Source organism: Mustelus asterias, chromosome 5, assembly GCF_964213995.1.
Source record: "Mustelus asterias chromosome 5, sMusAst1.hap1.1, whole genome shotgun sequence".
NCBI lineage: Eukaryota > Metazoa > Chordata > Chondrichthyes > Carcharhiniformes > Triakidae > Mustelus > Mustelus asterias.
In genome coordinates, this window is record NC_135805.1 from 19,426,625 (window position 1) to 19,447,713 (window position 21,089).

General features: G+C 46.6%; 1 non-coding gene across 1 annotated transcript; it reads right to left on the reverse strand.

Annotated features, from left to right (window-relative positions):
- Window positions 1-20,789: 20,789 nt before the first annotated feature.
- Window positions 20,790-20,860, reverse strand: trnag-gcc (transfer RNA glycine (anticodon GCC)). The gene has a single exon. It is a non-coding gene; the product is annotated as a tRNA-Gly (tRNA).
- Between the last annotated feature and the right edge of the window lie 229 nt (window positions 20,861-21,089).

A 21,089-nucleotide genomic window follows, 5' to 3' on the forward strand; every position in this document is an offset into this window, starting at 1 on the left:
TGGGTTTCCTCCGGGTGCACTGGTTTCCTCCCACAGTCTGAAAGACGTGCTGGTTAGGTGCATTGACCCGAACAGGCGCCGGAGTGTGGCAACTGGGGGAATTTCACAGTGACTTCATTGCAGTGTTAATGTAAGCCTTACATGTGACTAATAAATAAATAAACTAAATGAAACTTAGAATTGCAATTGAGGAAAAGAGTGAATGATGGAGGAGTCAGGTCTGTGCTGGGACAGCGGAGCTGAGGGGGGAGTTTGTACTGACTGAGAGTGGGAAAAGGATGAAAGGATGAAGGAGATCGATCTGGTTGCCCATCGAGCACGTTCGTGTGTCCAATCCGTCAGCTGTGGCTGAACCTGACGTTTAAGAGACCAAGCAGCCTTCGGATCAATAGAATATTCGCATGAATAGCCACTTATCTGGCTGAAAAAAACAGCTTCTCTCCCTGCCTGTGACATTAAATAAGCTGCTGTCCGATCGCTCTCAATCGCGAATAAAACGCACCAACTCCAGAGTTAATTTGCAGGGAGATCGATGACAAATCTCGGGGGCAGAATTTTTAAAAAAGTGGCGCAGTTATGGTATAGACTGCCTCACTGGATGGCACCCTGTCCAAACTGGGAACTCTGCCTCCTCATTGCCGGGGAAGGATTTCAGCACATGCTGAGGCAAGAAATTAATGCAAGTTCTTCCGGACCATCCATCAGTCCCTCACAGAAACTGTCTGCTTAAATCAAGAATTCCAATAAGCTTCAGCCCTGGTATGAGAGAGATTTTAGCACCGCTCCTGCTGTTTTACTGTTCAGTTTTTTTATTGGCTGCAACCCTCGCTGGCTTTGTCAGCCTTCGTTGCCCATTCCCTAATTGCCCCTCGAACTGAGTGCCTTGTTCGGCCATTTCAGAGGACAGGTGAGAGTCGACCAGCTTTGACAAAGGCTCGAAACGTCAGCTCTTTTCTCTCCTCACAGATGCTGCCAGACCTGCTGAGATTTTCCAGCATTTTCTCTTTTGCTTTGAGAGTCAACCACATTGCTGTGGGCTTGGAGTAATGCGTAGGCCAGACCAGGTAAGGACAGCAGAATTCATAGAGGCACAGAAATTAGAATCAGGAGGAGGCCATTTGGCCCTTCGAACCTGTTCCGCTATTCATCTTGATCATGGCTAATCATTGAATTCAATGTCCTGATCCCCCCCTTCCCCCCCATATCCCTTGATCCCTTTAGCCCCAAGAGCTATATCTAATTTATTCCTCAAATCACTCAACATTTTGGACTCAACTATTTTTGTGGTAGTGAATTCCACACATTCACCAACCTCTGGGTGAAGAAATTTCTCCTCACCTCAGTTCTAAAAGGTCTCTCCTTATCCTCAAACTATGACCCCTAATTCTGGACTCCCCCACCATTGGAAGCATTCTTTCTGAATCTACCTTGTCTAACCCTGTTAGAATTGTATAAGTTTCTATGAGATCCCCTCTCACTCTTCTAAACTCCAGTGAATATAATCCTGATTGACTTAATCTCTCCTCAAATGACAGACTTACCATCCGAGGAATCAGCCTGGTAAATCTTCACTGTGCTCCCTCTATAGCAAGGACATCCTTCCCTAAATTCCTTTCCTAAAGGATATTAGTGAACCAGATGGGATTTTTATGACACAAAAACAGAAAATGATGGAAAACCTCAGCTGGTGAAGGGTCATCCAGACTTGAAACGTTGGCTCTATTCTCTCTCGACAGATGCTGTCTGGCCTGCTGAGATTTTCCAGCAGTTTCTGTTTTTGTTTCAGATCCCAGCATCTGCAGTATTTTGCTTTTACCTTAGGATTTTTACGACAACCTGTCCTGGTCCCCCCATGTGAATATAAAAAACCAACCAACATCTCTACTTTCTCAGGAGACTAAGGAAATTTGTCATGCCCACTACAACGCTCAACAGCTTCTACAGATGCACCATAGAAAGCATTATTTCTGGTTGGATCACAGCTTGGGATGTCTCCTACTCCGTCCAAGACCGCAAGAAATTGCAAAGGGTCATGAATGAAGCCTAGTCCATCACTCAAACCAGCCTCCCATCCATTGACTCTGTCTACACTTCCCACTGCCTCAGAAAAGCAACCAGCATAATCAAGGATCCCATGCTCTCCGGACATTCTCTCTTCCACCTTCTTCCGTCGGGAAAAAGATGCAAAAGTCTGAGATCACGTACCAACCGACTCAAGAACAGCTTCTTCCCTGCTGCCATTAGACTTTTGAATGGACCTACCTCACACAAAGTTGACCTTTCTCTACACCCTAGCTATGACTGTAACACTACATTCTGCACTCTCTCCTTCTCTTCTCTATGAACGGTATGCTTTGTCTGCATAACGCGCAAGAAACAATACTTTTCACTGCATACTAATACATGTGACAATAATATATCAAACAATCATTTCATGGAGATCATTAGATTAGATTTTTCTTGAATTCAGATTTCACCATTTGCCGCAGTGGGATTCGAACCTGGGTCCTTAGAGCATTGCCCTAGGTCTCTAGATTACTGGCCCAGTGACACTACTGATGACACCACTAGGTGATGGCCTCGTGGTTTGATCGCTAAACTATTAATCCAGAAACTCATCTAATGTTCCAGGGACCTGGGTTCAAATCCCACCATGGCAGGTGGTGGAATTTGAATTTTTTTAAAAATCTGGAATTAAGGGGAGGCAGTGGCATTGTGGCGTTATCACTGGTCCTACTAATCTAGAGACCCAGAGCAATACTGTAAGAACACGGGTTCAAATCCCACCACGGCAGATGGTAAAGTCTCAATTCAATAAAAGTCGAATCCGTGACTAATAATTGATTAATGTTTCGGGTGGCACAGTAGCACAGTGGTTAGCACTGCTGCTTCACAGCTCCAGGGACCTGGGTTTGATTCCCAGCTTGGGTCACTGTCTGTGTGGAGTTTGCACATTCTCCTCGTGTCTGCATGGGTTTCCTCCGGGTGCTCCGGTTTCCTCCCACAGTCCGAAGATGTGCGGGTTAGGTTGATTGGCCATGCTAAAATTGCCCCTTAGTGACTTGGGACGCGTAGATTAGAGGGATTAGCGGGTAAAATATGTAGGGATGTGGGGGTAGGGCCTGGGTGGGATTGTGGTCGGTGCAGACTTGATGGGCCGAATGGCCTCTTTCTGTACTGTAGGGTTTCTATGATTTAAAAAAGAATCTACTGATGACCATGAAACCATTGTCGATTGTTGGAAAAACCCATCTCGTTCACTCATGTCCTTGAGGGAAGAAAATCTGTAAGGAGAGAAAAGAGCTGACATTTCGTGTCCAGACGACCCTTTTCGTCTGGACTCGAAACGTCAGCTCTTTTCTCTCCTTACTGCTTCTGCCAGACCTGCTGAGATTTTCCAACATTTTCTCTTTTGGTTTCATATTCCAGCATCCGCAGTAATTTGCTTTAAATCTGCCGTCCTTACCCGGTCTGGCCTACATGTGACTCCAGAGACACAGCAATGTGGTTGACTCTCAACTGCCCTCAGGCAACTGGGGATGGGCAATAAATGCTGGCCAGCCAGCGACGCCCATGTCCCACGAATAAAAAAATAAAAGCATTAATCAATTATTATTCACGGAGATCATTAGATTAGATTTTCATTGAATTCAGAGTTTACCATCTGCTGTGGTGGGATTTGAACCCGTGTTCTTACAGTATTGCTCTGGGTCTCTAGATTAGTAGGACCAGCGATAACGCCACAATGCCACTGCCTCCCCTCATACAGCATGGTTGAGAAGCAGTTCATAATGACTTTGATGAAACAGGAGCTGAGTCTGGGATAAGTGCTCTCCTAAATACATTTTCTACACTGCAGATATTGAAAGTTTCTTGGCTTGTTGTCTTTTCTTTCACACATTTAAGCATTCAAATTATTATTTCCCGATATGGTTCCTTTGAATCCAATTATCTCTCACCCCAGTCACAGATGAAAGTATTTTCCTCTTTCTCCTGTCACCGATGGGCACAGTCAACAATTCATTCTGTTTTCTCTGACATTTCAGTGCCGCCAGACTGTTTATTGCTGAGGACTGGAAGGATGGAACGCACCACTACCAGTCCATGAGGAACGGGCCAATTCTGCACGGATCTTTTGCATTCGAATCCCGAGTGTACAGAAGGTGGGCCATTCAGCCCATCGAGCCTGCACTGACTCTCCAAAAGAGCATCCCACCCAGGCCCTCCCCTCTGCCCTATCCCCATAACCCTACACATTCACCAGGACCAATCTCCTTAACCTATACATCTTTGGACACTAAGGGGCAATTTAGCATGGCCAATCCACCTAACCCGCACATCTTTGAAGTGTTGGAGGAAACCGGAGCACCCGGAGGAAGCCCATGCAGACACGGGGAGAACATGCAAACTCCACACAGATAGGGGCTGGAATTGAATCCAGGTCCCTGGCGCTGTGAGGCAGGCAGTGATAACCACTGTGCCACTGTGCTGCCTATTCTATTCTAAGTTGCTTTATGACCTTATCTTTCGATTGCACTGGTCCACATCTCTCACTCTCTCCCTCTTCCTCCCTTAATTAGATCCAAGGCCACATTCGTGTGGTTGGAAATTATGGGGGCTAAATCGGACCATGCGATGCCTGATTTTTGGTTGCTAAGTGGCACAAGGAAGGGAAATGGCATTCCACAGGAATTCCGTAGCCTGCCATTTTGATTCTGCTCTGGAGGGTGTCAGGGCTGCCGGCAGAATGCAGAGCAGGTAGCTGATGATGCCAAAACAGTCAGTGGGGTCCCACTGTGAATTTGTCCAGCTGCAACGCACCTCCTCTTCGAGGTTGCTAATAAGTAGAGCAAACCAGTGGGGACATTGGGTCCTTGCCGATGCACACCGCAGATGTGCTGTGTGGGTAGAGCTGGCTGCATGCAGTAATCATGTAAAACAGCAGGTGGCAGTGGTTTAAGGTGCTGTCTGCATTGCAATGTTCAGCATGGATTAATCCCATACTGTGACCCCCAGATCCACTTCTGCTTCTTTCCCGCTTTCCCCGCATGGCTTGTATTCATCACAGAGGTGGTTTCATTGAGGGAAGACCCACACTGTGGATAGCAAATAAAATAGTCAGAAAGGAGGACTTATCATAGCAAACCAACAATCGTAAGCAATAAGTAATATTCTTACAGCTTGGATAGCAGCATCAAGTACAATGTTTTGAGCACAATTGCTTTGAGTCTTTGAAAACAATAGAAGGAGGGGCATTTGAATGAACAGCCTAGTTATAGTGGGCAAGTCAGCAGGCCTCATTGGTCACGGGAGGGTTTTTCAGCATTGAGGAACAAAAGTACAACTTTTCAGATTAAACTAATCTTAGCAACAATACACAGAGAAAAATCTTTATAGGGGGCGATGCGCTAGTGGTATTGCCGCTAGACTATTAATCCAGAAACTCAACTAATGTTCTGGGGACCTGGGTTCGAATCCCACCACGGCAGATGGTGGAATTTGAATTCAATAAATAGAAAATATCTGGAATTAAGAATCTACTGATGACCATGGAACCACTGTCGATTGTCGGAAAAACCCATCTGGTTCAGTCATGTCCTTTAGGGAAGGAAATCTTCCATCCTTACCCGGTCTGGCCTACATGTGACTCCAGAGCCACAGCACTGTGGTTGACTCTCAAATGCTCTCTGAACAACTGGCTAGCACTGCTGCTTCACAGCGCCAGGAACCCGGGTTCGATTCCCGGCTTGGGTCACTGTCTGTGTGGAGTCTGCATGTTCTCCCCGTGTCTGCGTGGGTTTCCTCCGGGCACTCCGGTTTTCTCCCACAGTCCAAAAATCATGCTAGTTAGGTGCATTGGCCATGCTAAATTCTCCATCAGTTTTCCCCGAACAGGCGCCGGAATGTAGCAATTTGGGGATTTTCACAGTAGCTTCATTGCAGTGTTAATGTCACCCTACTTGTGACACTAATAAATAACAAAGACAGCTAGGGATGGGCAATAAATGCTGGCCAACAATTGACTCCCATGTCCCACGAATGAATTTACAAAAAGCTTTAATTTCTCTCACAGTTTTGGCAGCTCACGACATCCCATTGCTGCAATATAACTTGAAGCAGGTGCAGCATGACATCACTAGAAAGGAAGTGTGTCATGTGATCCAGTTTTAGTTTCACTTTTGCTTCAGACGGAGCACACACACACAGCTCTGCAGCGCTGACGTTTGTAAGCCTTGTACAAATGTCCTCATGTTCTCAGTCTCAACAAATGAACTCACAGCATGTTTACACTGTTCCTTTACAAGCGACTGGTGCCTTTATAATCATTATTAAAACATGTCATGGTGAGCGAAAGTGGTTCCTCCAAATGACATGGTGCTCAGCTGCGCAGCAAGATTAAATATGGGTGCGACATGGTGACCAGTTTTAGATCGTGCTGCATGACATGAGATGAACCTTAATGCTTTGGTCTGCGTGGGTTTCCTCCGGGTGCTCCGGCTTCCTCCCACAGTCCAAAGATGTGCGGGTTAGGTCGATTGGCCATGCTATATTGCCCCTTAGTGTTAGGGGGACTAGCTAAGGTAAATGCGTGGGGTTGTGGGATAGGGCCTGGGTGGGATTGTGGTTGATGCAGACTCGGTGGCCAAATGGCCTCCTTCTGCACTGTAGGATTCGATGATTCTATGAATCCCATCATGGCAGGTGGTGGAATTTGAATTCAATGAAAAACATCTGGGATTAATAATCTACTGATGCCCGTGAAACCATTGTCAATTGTCGGAAAAACCCATCTGGTTCACTAATGCCCTTTAAGAAGGGAATTTTCTTTTTTACTAATTCATTCATGGGTCATGGGCATCACTGGCTGTCCGGCATTTATTGCCCATCCCTAGTTGCCCAAGGGCAGTTGAGAGTCAACCACATTGCTGTGGCTCTGGAATCACACGTAGGCCAGACTAGGTGAGGACGGCAGATTTCCTTCCCTAAAGGACGTTAGTGAACCAGATGCCATCCCAGATGCCGGCAGGATTAGACTATTGAGTTGGATGATCAGCCATGATCATAATGAATGGTGGAGCAGGCTTAAAGGGCCAAATGGCCTCCTCTGCTCCTATCTTCAATGTTTCTATGTTTCTATGTTTACCTGGTCTGGCCTACATGTGACTCCAGAGCCACAGCAATGTGGTTGATTCTCAACTGCCCTCAGGTAACTAGGGATGGGCAATGAATGCTGGCCAGCCAGCGACACCCATGTCCCATGAAATAATAAATAAAAATTTGGGAAAGGTGAGTGTTCAGGGTGTGGACTGGATCGATAGTGAGCGATGGAGAGTCAGAAACATAGAACAGTATAGCACAGAACAGGCCCTTCGGCCCACGATGTTGTGCCGAGCTTTATCTGAAACCAAGATCAAGCTATCCCACTCCCTATCATCCTGGTGTGCTCCATGTGCCTATCCAATAACCGCTTAAATGTTCCTAAAGTGTCTGACTCCACTATCACTGCAGGCAGTCCATTCCACACCCCAGAAACAAAAACTAAGTTATAAAATAGGGCCAGAGGAGGTTGCGATTATAATGCCGGAGCTTCAGAAATGCTTGCAAAAGCGTCTAAAATGTCATTAATCCCAGGAACAACAGGAGAAGAAAGGTCAAAGGGATATCATCAAAATGTCTACAGAATTCCTCATTTTGAATTGGGATACATCTGCCCTAATATCCAAATGTTTGAACAAAGTATGGAGTGATGGTTTCTTGATTCAGTTGTATCTGAACCAGACAAGCAAGCCATAAGAATTTGCCTAGCGATTGGGAATGAAGGTTTCCATCACACGATCTGATTGGATCAGCAGATGCCCTCTGCACTTTAGAGACTCAGATTTATCTATTATATACACTTATGTAATGGTAAATAAGCAAGAACATTTATTGTAAATAGTTATACTTCTTTGTGTTATGTGTGTTGGCCCATTTAAGGGAATGGGTCATCTGACTTTGGGTGTGGGGTGAGCTGTTGAGATCTACCCAGAATGGGTAGTCAAAGTTTGGAGTGTGGAGTGAGTAGACTGAATAAAGAGGTGTGTTCCCTGATGCCCTATTATGGTGTAGTTATTGAGGAGAAACCTCAGTACGGGTGGCACGGTGGCACAGTGGTTAGCACTGCTGCTTCACAGCGCCAGGGACACGGGTTCAATTCCCAGCTTGGGTCATTGTCTGCGTGGAATTTGCACATTCTCCACGTGTCTGCATGGGTTTCCTCCGGGTGCTCCGGTTTCCTCCCACAGTCCAAAGATGTGCAGGTTAGATGCATTGGCCATGCTAAGTTGCCCCTGGGCGTCAGGGGGACTAGCTCGGGTAAATATGTGGGGTTACGGGAGTAGGGCCTGGGTGGGATTGTGGTCGGTGCAGACCCCATGGGCCCAATGACCTCCTTCTGCACTGTAGGGTTTCTATACAACAGGGGCAGGGGTTGGAAGACTTTGGAAACACTTTGGAAGGAGGGCAAATACCTTTAAAAAAGGGGAATATTGTAATGTGTCTTTAAGGGTTTGCAGCATGGCATAACCAGTTTATTCATTACTGTCAACGTAGGCTTACATTAACACTGCAATGAAGTTACTGTAAAAATCCCCTAGTCGCCACACTCCGGCGCCTGTTCGGGTACACTGAGGGAGAATTTAGCATGGCCAATGCACCTAACCAGCACGTCTTTCGGACTGTGGGAGGAAACCCACGCAGAAACGGGAGAACATGCAGACTCCGTACAGGCAGTGACCCAAGCCGGGAATTGAACCCAGGTCCCCGGTGTTGTGAAACAGCAGTGCTAACCACTCTGCCACCATTTAGATATTGGGTCAACTTTCCCCCCCTCCTTAATTGAATGTTAGAGCCCTGTCCAATTAAGTTATCCTGTTCTGAAGTTCAGGCTCAAGGTCATTGACCTCGAGTCAACCTACGCTGCCCGAGACCACAAGAAACTACAAAAGGTCGTGAATGTAGCCCAATCCATCATGCAAACCAGCTTCCCATCCATTGACTCTGTCTACACTTCCCGCTGCCTTGGCAAAGCAGCCAGCATAATTAAGGGCCCCACGCACCCCGGACATTCTCTCTTCCACCTTCTTCCATCGGGAAAAAGATACAAAAGTCTGGGCTCACGTACCAACTGACTCAAGAACAGCTTCTTCCCTGCTGCTGTCAGACTTTTGAATGGACCTACCTTGCATTAAGTTGATCTTTCTCTACACCCTAGCTTTGACTGTAACACTACATTCTGCACTCTCTCGTTTCCTTCTCTATGAACGGTATGCTTTGTCTGTGTAGCACGCAAGAAACAATACTTTCCGCTGTATGTTAATACATATGACAATAATAAATCAAATCAAATCAAAAACCTTCCTGAAATGCTGCCTGAGCGATGGACATGCATCTTCCATCAAAATTTTGATTTCCAAATCTGTCAAGAGTTTTGCTGTTTGCTTTCTCTCTCCCTCTCTCTTTCTCTCTCTTTGCTGTTGTTGTTTCTGTTATTTCTCTCTCCAATGCACACGTACATTAATGCAAGAGCTTCAACCACTCAGCATATATTAAAATATAAAACAGCACTGCGACATTTCTGCTACGAGATTTTCCACACATTGCGATCATTATAATTTACTTGCCTGCGTTTTCCGCCCACATGCAAAAAAAAAGCAGGATTTTATCAAACTAAATTCGAGCCCTTTATCTGCTTCACCATTTCCTTAAGGTTAACTGTTTTAAAGTTTAAATCGAATGATGGAAAAGCTGAATGAGAGGGAGAGAGGGGGACATTTCCAGAACTTGACTGATCTATCTAATATAGACTCACCTGATGAAGGAGCAGCTCTGAAAGCTTGTGCTACCAAATAAACCTGTTGGATTTTAACCTGGTGTTCTTACTGTGCCCACCCCAGTCCAACGTTGGCATCTCCCACATCAGATCTATCTAATCTATGCAAGATGTACGACTTCCTCGCAGTGAAATACAATCTAATTCTTTTTTTTATTCATTCATGGGACATGGGCATCGCTGGCTGTGTAGCATTTATTGCCCATCCCTCGTTGCCCTTGAGAAGGTGGTGGTGAGCTGCCATCTTGAATCGCTGTAGTCCATGTTCTGTAGGTTGATCCATAATGCCGTTAGGGAAGGAATTCCAGGATTTTGACCCAGAAGGAACGGCGATATATTTCCAAGTCAGGATGGTGAGTGGCTTGGAGGGAAACTTGCAGGTGGTGGTGTCCCCATGTATCTGCTGCCCTTGTCCTTCCAGATGGAAGTGGTCATGGGTTTGGAAGGTGCTGTCTAAGGATCTTTGGTGAATTGCCGCAGTGCATCTTGTGGATGGTACACACTGCTGCTACTGAGCGTCAGTGGTGGAGGGAGTGGATGTTCGTGGATGGGATGCCAATCAAACGGGCTGCTTAGTCCTGGATGGTGCCAAGCATCTTGAGTGTTGTTGGAGCTGCACCCATCCAGGCAAGTGGGGAGTATTCCATCACACTCCTGACTTGTGCCTTGTAGAGGCTTTGGGGAGTCAGGAGTGAGTTACTCACCGCAGTATTCCTAGCCTCTGATCTGCACTTGTAGCCACTGTGTTTACGTGGCGAGTCTAAGTGAGTTTCTGGCCTACAATACACTATTTGACAACACTTGACTGGGTCAGTGGATCACTGGATATTTGAAGCTGTCCAAACATGAACATTGCTGGGGGAAATGTTCTTGCCAAAAGCGGAAATGGAATCAATATATTTTTGGGAATTGGTGTAGGTTGTTGAGGTTGAGTGCGCCAGGGGACTCAAGCCTGTCAGGGATGGGAAGGTTTAGTGAGATGTGTGCAGAGACCAGTGGGGCAGGGTTGATCTGTGGTGAGTGCGAGTGGATATTCTGTAGTGAGAACATAAGAACTAGGAGCAGGAGTAGGCTATCTGGCCCCTCGAGCCTGCTCCGGCATTCAGTAAGATCATGGCTGATCTTTTTGTGGGCTCAGCTCCACTTATCCGCCCGCTCACTGTAACCCTTAATTTCTTTACTGTTCAAAGATTTATCTATCTTTGCCTTAAAAACATTCAATGCAGAAAATTTCACATTCACAATCCTTTGGGTGAAAAAGTTCCTCCTCAAAAGAGTCCTAAATCTGCTCCCCCTTATTTTGAGGCCATTCCCCCTAGTTCTAGTTTCACCTGCCAATGGAAACAACTTCCCTGCTTCTATCTTATTTATTCCCTTCATAATCTTATATGTTTCTATAAGATCCCCCCTCATTCTTCTGAATTCCAATGAGTATACCCCAGTCTACTCAGCCTCTCCCCATAAGCCAACCCTCTCAACTCCGGAATCAACCTGGTGAATCTCCTCTGCACCCCCTCCAGTGCCAGTATAACCTTTCTCAAGTAAGGAGACCAAAACTGTACACAGCACTCCAGATGTGGTCTCACCAGCACCTTATACAGCTGCAACATAACCTCGCTGTTTTTAAACTCCATCCCTCTGGCAATGAAGGACAAGATTCCATTTGCCTTCTTAATTACCTGCTGCATAGGTAATATACTTGTTGTTACCTGCCATAAGTATCTACTTACAAAATAACCCCTACATTAATTATATTTGCTGGGCGAAGGGGAAAGAGCAGGGAATTGTGAAATACTGGAGAGATTTATCAAAGAGGTGGCTCAGGTACAATGGGTTGAAAGTCCTCTTTCTGCATTCCAAAGCCAGTTAAGGCATTGTACAAAACAGGCAGTATCAAGTCATCAACCTATTCTACTTGCTAGCTAATGTTCATTTCCTGTACAGTCAACAGGAGAGATATGAAATAGGATTTATTTTATTCATTTCGTGGGATGTGGGCATCGCTGGCCAGGCCAGCATTTGTTGCCCATCCCTAATTGTCCTTGAGAAGGTGGTGGTGAGCTGCCTTCTTGAATCACTGTTGCAGTCCACGTGGTGTAGGCACACCCACCGTGCTGTTAGAAAGGGAGCTCCAGAATCTTTGACCCAGAAACAGTGAAGGAACGGCCATATATTTCCAAGTCAGGATAGTTTGTGTCTTGGAGGGGTACTTCTAGGTGGTGGTGTTTCCATGCCTCTGTTGCCCTTGTCCTTCTGGGAGGTAAAGGTCATGGGTGAGTTGCTGCTGTGCACCTTGTACATGGTGTACGCTGCTGCCACTGTGTGTCGGTGATGGATGGAGTGAATGTTGAAAAGTTTGTTTTTTGTTTATTCGTGTCACAAGTAAGCTAATATTCACACTGCAATGAAGTTACTGTGAAAATCCCCTAGTCGCCACACTCCGGCCTGTTCAGGTCAAGGCACCTTACCAGCACACCTTTCAGACTGTGGGAGGGAAACCGGAGCACCCGGAGGAAACCCATGCAGACACGGGGAGAATGTGCAAACTCTGCACAGACAGCGACCCAAGCCGGGAATCAAACCCAGGTCCCTGGCGCTGTGAGGCTGCAGTGCTAACCACTGTGCCACCGTGCACTGCTCAGGACGTCAAGAGGCCACCAATGCACGCAGAGTCTCACAGAAAGAGGTCCTATGGCAAACAGAAAGGAGGACAGGAGGACGGGAACAGTCCAAACCACAATTTAGTAAGCTTTAAGGTACTGATGGATAAAGATAAGTGTACTCCTCAAGTTAAGGTGCTAAATTGGGGGAAGGCTAATTACAACAATATTAGTCAGGAACTGAAGAATGTAGATTGGGGGCAGATGTTTGAGGGGAAGTCAACATCTGGCAGGTGGGAGGCTTTCAAGTGTAAGTTGATAGGGATTCAGGACCGACACATTCCTGTAAAGATGAAGGATAAGTATGGCAAGTTTTGGGAACCTTGGATAATGAGAGATATTGTGAGCCTAGTCAAAGAGAAAAAGGAAGCATTTGTCAAGACTAGGAGGCTGGGAACACACAAAGCAAGTGTGGAATTCAAGGAAAGTAGAAAGAAACTTAAGCAAGGAGTAAGGAGGGCTAAAATGGGGTCACGAAAAAGTATTGGCCAGCAGGATTAAGGAATATCCCAAGGCTTTTTATACATATGTAAAGAGCAAGAGGGTAGCCAGGGAGAGGGTTGGCCCACTCAAGGACAAGGGAGGAAATCTATGCGTGGAGCCAGAGGAAATGGGTGAGGTATTAAATGAGTACTTTGCGTCAGTATTCACCAAAGTGAAGGACTTGGTGGATGATGAGTCTGGGAAATTGTATAGATTGTTTGAATCATATTGAGATCAAACAGGAGGAGGTATTAGGGTTCTTGGGAAACATTAACGTAGACAAGTCCCCAGCGCCTGATGGGATATACCCCAGAATACTGAGAGAGGCAAAGGAGGAAATTGCTGGGGCCTTGAGAGAAATCTTTGTATCCTCACTGGCTACAGGGGAGGTCCCAGAGGATTGGAGAATAGCCAATGTTGTTCCTTTGTTTAAGAAGGGTAGTAAGAACAATCCAGGTAATTACAGGCCGGTGAGCCTTACATCAGTGGTAGGGAAATTATTGGAGAGGATTCTTCGAGACAGGATTTATTCCCACTTGGAAATAAGTGGACGTATTAGTGAGAGGCAACATGGTTTTGTGAATGGGAGGTCTTGTCTCACGAACTTGATTGAGTTTTTCGAGGAAGTGAAGAAGATGATTGATGAGGGTAGGGCGGTGGATGTTGTCTACATGGACTTCAGTAAGGCCTTTGACAAGGTCCCTCATGGCAGACTGGTGCAGAAGGTGAAATCGCATGGGATCAGAGGTGAGCTGGCAAGGTGGATACAAAACTGGCTCGGTCAAAGAAGACAGAGAGTAGCAGTGGAAGGGTGCGTTTCTTAATGGAGGTCTGTGACAAGTGGCGTTCCTCAGGGATCAGTGCTGGGACCTTTGCTGTTTGTAATATATATAAATGATTTGGAGGAAAATGTAACTGGATTGATTAGTAAGTTTGCGGATGACACAAAGTTTGGTGGACTTGCAGATAGCGATGAGGACCATCAGAGGATACAGCTGGATATAGATCAGTTGGAGACTTGGGCGGAGAGGTGGCAGATGGAGTTTAACCTGGACAAATGTGAAGTAATGCACTTTGGAAGGTCTAATTCAAATAGGAAATATACAGTAAATGGCAAAACCCTTAAGAGTATTGATAGGCAAAGGGATCTGGGTGTACAGGTACACAGGTCACTGAAAGTGGCAATGCAGGTGGAGAAGGTAGTCAAGAAGGCATACAGCATGCTTGTCTTCATCGGCCGGGGCATTGAGTTTAAAAATTGGCAAGTCATGTTGCAGCTTTATAGAACCTTAATTGGAATATAGTGTTCAATTCTGGTCGCCACACTACCAGAAGGATGTGGAGGCTTTGGAGAGGGTACAGAAAAGATTTACCAGGATGTTGTCTGGTATGGAGGGCATCAGCTATGAGGAGAGGTTGGAGAAACTTGGTTTGTTCTCACTGGAATGACGGAGGTTGAGGGGTGACCTGATAGAAGTCTACAAGATTATGAGAGGCATGGACAGAGTGGATAGTCAGAAGCTTTTTCCCGGATGGAAGAGTCAATTACTAGGGGGCACAGGTTTAAGGTGTGAGGGGCAAGGTCTAAAGGAGATGTACGAGGCAGATGTTTTACACAGAGGGTGGTGGGGTGCCTGGAACCCGTTGCCGGGGGAGGTAGTGGAAGCAGATACGATAGTGACTTTTAAGGGGCATCTTGCCAAATACATGAATAGGATGGGAATAGAGGGATATGGTCCCCGGAAGGGTAGGGGGTTTTAGCTAAGTCAGGCAGCATGGTCGGTGCAGGCTTGGAGGGCCCAAGGGCCTGTTCCTGTGCTGTATTTTCTTTGTTCTTTGTTCTTTTGAGTGTGAGTATTGGTACATCCTGGGAGAGGATGGTCTCCAGTCAACTTGGACCCCACTTGCCACTGGATCGAGGCCTTGCTGCATGGTAGTTGGTGCGCAACAACCAACCCACGTTAAAAGAAACAGCATCTTCCACCCCTTAAAATGAACTTCGGGACCTGGAACATCTGGACCCTCATGGACAACCCCAACTGCGACAGACCAGAAAGGCATTCTGCTGTCACTGATCCGGAGTTCAGGCATTTTGACACTGACATTACCCGCCCTAAGTGAGACCCAGTAGGTAGAGAAAGGAGCAAGATCGATGTTACATCCTCTGGAAAGGTAAACCAGAACATCACTGCCTCTGTGGGCTTAGCTTTGCTATTAAAAACAAACTTACTAGCTGTCTCAGTGACTCCCCAGGAGGGGTAAATAAATGCCTCATGAACTTTTGGCCCTCTGCAGCCCAGAACCCAGTGTGCGACAGTCCTCAGCTCCAACACTGGAAGCTACATGGGAGGCACAGTGGTTAGCACTGCTGCCTCACAGCGCCAGGGGCCCGGGTTTGATTCCCGACTTGGGTCACTGTCTGTGTGGAGTTTGCATGTTCTCCCCGTGTCTGCATGGGTTTCCTCCGGGTGCTCCGGTTTCCTCCCACAGCCTGGGGAGAACATGCAGATTCCGCACAGATGGTGACCTGAACTGGGAATCGAACCCGGGTCCCTGGCGCTGTGAGGCAGCAATGCTAACCACTGTGTCACCATGCTGCCCCCTCATTGCCTTGTGCAATCTTTCAACAAACTATGGTGAGCCTATTACGGGATTTGCCTTCAGTAGTTGTTGACTTGGATGATTTACTGAGCACAGGAGCCACAGCAGAACAACACTTAACCAACCTGGAGAAGGTTTTGGCAAGGTTCCAGCAAGCTGCAGTAAAGAGAGAGCGATGCACCTTTAAGACAAATGAGGTGACTTATTTGGCATTCAGAGTGGATGCACAAGGTTGGCACCAGATGGAAGATAAAGTTAGGGCCATAAAAGAAGCACCCATCCCGAAGAATGCGTCAGTTACAATCTTTTCTTGCAATGGTAAATTATTACGGAAGATTTATTCCAAACTTGGCACGTCTGCATACATTGTTAAAAAACACCATAGATGATACTGAAAACGCAGCAAAATGAAATCTTCAGACAGGTGAAGCAAGTCCTGCAGCTGTCCTGCCTTTTAGTCCATTTCAGCCCTTCAGAAGCAATCAAAGTTTAAACTTTAAAGTTAGTCACAAGTAGGCTTACATTAACACTGCAATGAAGTTACTGTGAAAATCCCCTAGTCGCCACACTCCGGTGCCTGTTCGGGTACACTGAGGGAGAATTTAGCATGGCCAATGCACCTAACCATCACGTCTTTCGGAGTACCCGGAGGAAACCCACGCAGACACGGGGAGAATGTGCAGACACCGCACAGACAGTGACCCGAATCGGGAATTGAACCTGGTGCTGTGAGGCAGCAGTGCTAACCACTGTGCCACCGTGCCACCCTATTCTCACTTGTGATACATCTCCTTATGGAATTGGAGCTCTCTTATAGATTCATAGAATTTACGGCACGGAGACAGGCCCTTCGGCCCAACTGGTCCATGCCGACCAAAAAGCCCATCTAAGCTAACCCCATTTGCCAGCATTTGGCCCATATCCCTCTAAACCTTTCCTATCCATGTATCTGTCCAAATGACTTTTAAATGTTGTCAGTGTCCCTGCCTCAACCACTTCCACCCACGTACCACCCTCTGTGTAAAAACGTTGCTCCTCAGGTTTCCATTAATTCTTTCCCCTCTTAACGTAAACCTATGCCCTCTAGTTCCTGATTCCCTGACTCTGGGAAAAAGACTGAGTGCATTCGCCCTATCCAGGCCTCTCATGATCTTATACACCTCTGTAAGATCACCCCTCAGTCTCCTAGCTCCAAAGAAAAGAAGTCCTGGCCTGTCCAATCTCTCCCTATAACTCAGTCCCTTGAGTCCTGGCAACATCCTTGTAAATCTCTTCTGCACCCTCTCCAGTTTAATAACATCTTTCCTATAGCAAGGCGACCAAAACTGAACACAATACTCCCTTGTCAAATAAAATGGAGGAGGGTTTAGAAAGACACATCAGCTATGTTTCAAGGGCCATATCTGAAGTAGAAAAGGCACACTCAAAGATCGAGTAAGGGGGGCTGGCTGTCATCCTTGGAATAAAGAAATTCTACCACAATGTATACGGACAACATGTTAGGCCTATTTCGATAAAGCCAGCCCTCCAATCGCATCTGCAAGGATGCAACTTAGGGCTTTACTAGTGGCCACTTAGGAATATATCTTCCAACACAGACCAATATCAAATATCAAATGCTAACACCTTGAGTTCACTCCCACTGCCAGAAAGTACGCTGTCCCCACCTGTGCCACAAGAAATCTCCTGACCTTGAATTTCCTTGACACATTAGCCATGTTGTCTGATCTAATACTGGACTCAGAGGGATCCAGAGTTAAGCACATGATTCTTCATGGCTGGTGTTACCAGAGATTATCTGAGCAACTAAAACCTTTTCAAATAAGGAAAGGTGAATTGACAACGTCCTTCTGTGGAGAGTGAGGATGACTGTCCCTACACCAGGCCCGAAGCTATTATGGGAGGAACGACACAGCGCCCATCCAGGGATGTCCGCAGAAACATAGAAGATACGAGCAGGAGGAGGTCATTTGGCCCTTCGAGCCTGCTCCGCCATTTATCATGATCATGGCTGATTGTCCAACTCAATAGCCTATTCTTGCTGTCTCCCCATAACCTTTGACCTCATTCGCCCCAAGTGCTATATCTAGCCACTTCTTGAATACATTCAATGTTTTGGCATCAACTACTTCCTGCAGAAGAGATTTACAAGGATGTTGCTAGGACTCAAGAGATTGAGTTAGAGGGAGAGATTGGACAGGCCAGGGCTGTTTTCTCTGGGACGTAGGAGACTGAGGGGTGATCTTATAGAGGTGTATAAAATCATCAGAGGCATGGATAGAGTGAATGCACTCAGTCTTTTTCCCAGTGTTGGGGAATCGGGAACTAGAGGGCATAGGTTTAAATTAAGAGGGGTAAGAATTAATGGGGACTTGAGGAGCAACTTTTATACACAGAGGGTGGTACATGTGTGGAATGAGCTGCTGGAGGAAGTGGTTGAGGCAGGGACATTGACAACATTTAAAAGGCATTTGGACAGATACATGATAGGAAAGGTTTAGAGGGATAAATTCCACAGGCTCACCACTCTTTGGGTGAAGAAATGTCTCCTCACCTCTGTCCTAAATGGTCTACCCTGAATCCTCAGACTATGAGCCCCTGGTTCTGGACTCCCCCACCATCGGGAATATCCTTCCTACATCTACCCTGTTTAGTCCTATTAGAATTTTATAAGTCTCTATGAGATTCCCCTCTCATTTGTCTGAACTCCAGCGAAAACAATCCTCACCTCGTCAATCTCTCCTCATGCATCAGTCCAGCCATCCCCGGAGGAACATGCTAGCTCGCAGCTATGTGCGGTGGCCTGGGTTAGACACAGACATAGAAAGCATGGTTCCACACTGCGACCAATGCCATCGCAGCCCCAATGCACCCTTGGTAGTGGCCAGGTCAGCTGAGGGCACAACTCCACGTTGATTTTGTCGCCTCATTCATGTCCTGACTTACAGTTGATGCACATAGAAAATGGCTGCACATCTATGAGATGAAATCCATGACTTCTTTGACAACAGTGGAAGAGTTAAGGCAATCCTTTGTCACCCAGTGTTTTCTGAAAGTGTTGGTTTCGGAGAATGGGACAGCATTTACCAGCGAGGAGTTCCAGCATTTCATGTTGTCTAATGGCATTCAGCTCTACGTACTGCTACTGGGACTTGGTGGTTTGAGTTATAAGGAGAGGCTGGATAGACTGGGACTTTTTTCTCTGGAGCGTAGGAGCCTGAGGGGTGATCTTATAGAGGTCTATAAAATAATGAGGGGCACAGATCAGCTGGATAGTCAATATCTATTTCCAAAGGTAGGGGAGTCTAAAACTAGAGGGCACAGGTTTAAGGTGAGAGGGGAGAGATACAAAAGGGCCTAGAGGGGCAATTTTTTCACACAGCGGGTGGTAAGTGTCTGGGACGAGCTGCCGGAGGCAGTAGTAGTGGCGGGTACAATTTTGTCTTTTAAAAAGCATTTAGACAGTTGCATGAGTAAGATGGGTATAGAGGGATATGGGCCAGACGTGGGCAATTGGGACTAGCTTAGTGGTAAAATCTGGGCAGCATGGACAAGTTGGGCTGGAGGGCCTGTTTCAATGCTATAAACCTCTATGATTTTTTGACAGTCCTGGCATCTGTTAGATTTACACATCTTTTCAAAGCAATCAGTCTAGGGAAGAGATGTCCGTGCTGGTGTCTGGGCCAAATGCAGGTAATTGGGACTAGCTTAGCGGTATAAAAGGGTAGCATGGACAAGTTAGGCCGAAGAGCCTGTTCCCATGCTGTAATCCTCAATGACTCTATGACACCTTATCACCTCTCCTTGTATATACTGGTTAAGAGGACGGTGCAAACATTTAAACAGCCATGGAAAAGTAACCATCAGCATTCCTACAAAACAAATTAATGCATTTCCTTATTATCAATAGAATAACGCCCCACCTGACCACTGGAGTTATTCCTGCTGAGTTGCTGATGGTCAGGCGTATTCGAACCAGGTTGGATCTGGTGTTTCCAGATCTGACGGGAAAGGTGGAGGCTAAGCAGAGTGTGCAAAAGAAATGTCAGTGTACGCCAAAAAGTTTGGGACGGGTCAGAATTGGGTGCGTTGTGGTGGTCAGAATGGGCCTGGTATCAGGTGTTGTGGTGGTCAGGACAGGCCAGGTATCAGGTGTTGTGGTGGTCAGGACAGGCCTGGTATCATATGAAGTCAAAGTTCAAATAAAATCCTGACGAAGCATCTGGAGAATTTGAGAAGAGCGTCAGATAGAGAACCAGTCCGCTCCGAGTATGCCCACCAGAGATGTTGCGGTTGAAAGCAGTTTGGAAACAGCACGGTGGCACAGTGGTTAGCACTGCTGCCTCACAGTGCCAGGGATCCGGGTTTGATTCCGGGCTCTGGTGACTGTCCGTGTGGAGTGTGTACGTTCTCCCTGTGTCTGCGTTGGTTTCCTCCGGGTGCTCCGGTTTTCTCCCACACTCCGAAGATGTGCAGGTTACGTGGATTGGCCATGCTAAATTGCTCCTTAGTGTCACGCAGGGTAAATAGTGGGGTTATGGGGATAGGGCCTGGCTGGGATTGTTGTCGGTGCAGACTCGATGGGCTGAATGGCCTCCTTCTGCACGTAGGGATTCCATGGTTCTATGATTCTAAGTCAGGCTGAGGAAGGGTCAATTTACCGCTTGAGAACTCACATTTCATTTCATTCTATTGCTGCTAATAACATTCTATTGAATAAAGCCATACATTTTAAAACTGTGCTATTCCATCAACGAAGGTATTAGCATTCAAGGAAATAAGAAACAACATAAGAAGCAGTAAACAGGGATGGCACAGTGGTTAGCACGGCGCCAGGGACTCGGGTTCAAATCCGGCCTTGGGGAACAGTCTTAAAGTTTAAGTTTAAAATTTATTTATTAGTGTCATATAGGCTTACATTAACACTGCAATGAAGTTACTGTGAAAATCCCCTCGTTGCCACACTTCAGCGTCGGTTCGGGTACACTGAGGGAGAATTTAGCATGGCCAATGCACCTAACCAGCACGTCTTTGAAGTGTGGGAGGAAACTGGAGCACCCGGTAGAAATCCATGCAGACACGAGGAGAACGTGCAGACTCCGCACAAGCCGGGAATTGAACCCGGGCCCCTGACGCTGTGGGGCAGCAGTGCTAACCCACTGAAGAAGGGGCTTTGCATTGGCCAGGAATCAAACCCAGGCCTCCCGCGTGGCAGGCGAGAATTCTACCACTGAACCACCAATGTTTATGTGGGGTTTGCACGTTCTCCCCATGACTGCCTGGGTTTCCTCCGAGTGCTCCCGCTTCCTCCCACACTCCAAAGATGTGTGGGTTAGGTTGATTGGCCATGCTAAATTGCCCCTTAGTGTCAGGGGGATTAGCAGGGTAAATATGTGGGATTATGGGGATAGGGCTTGGCTGGGATTGTTGTAGGTGCAGGCTCGATGGGCCAAATGGCCTCTTTCAGCACTGGA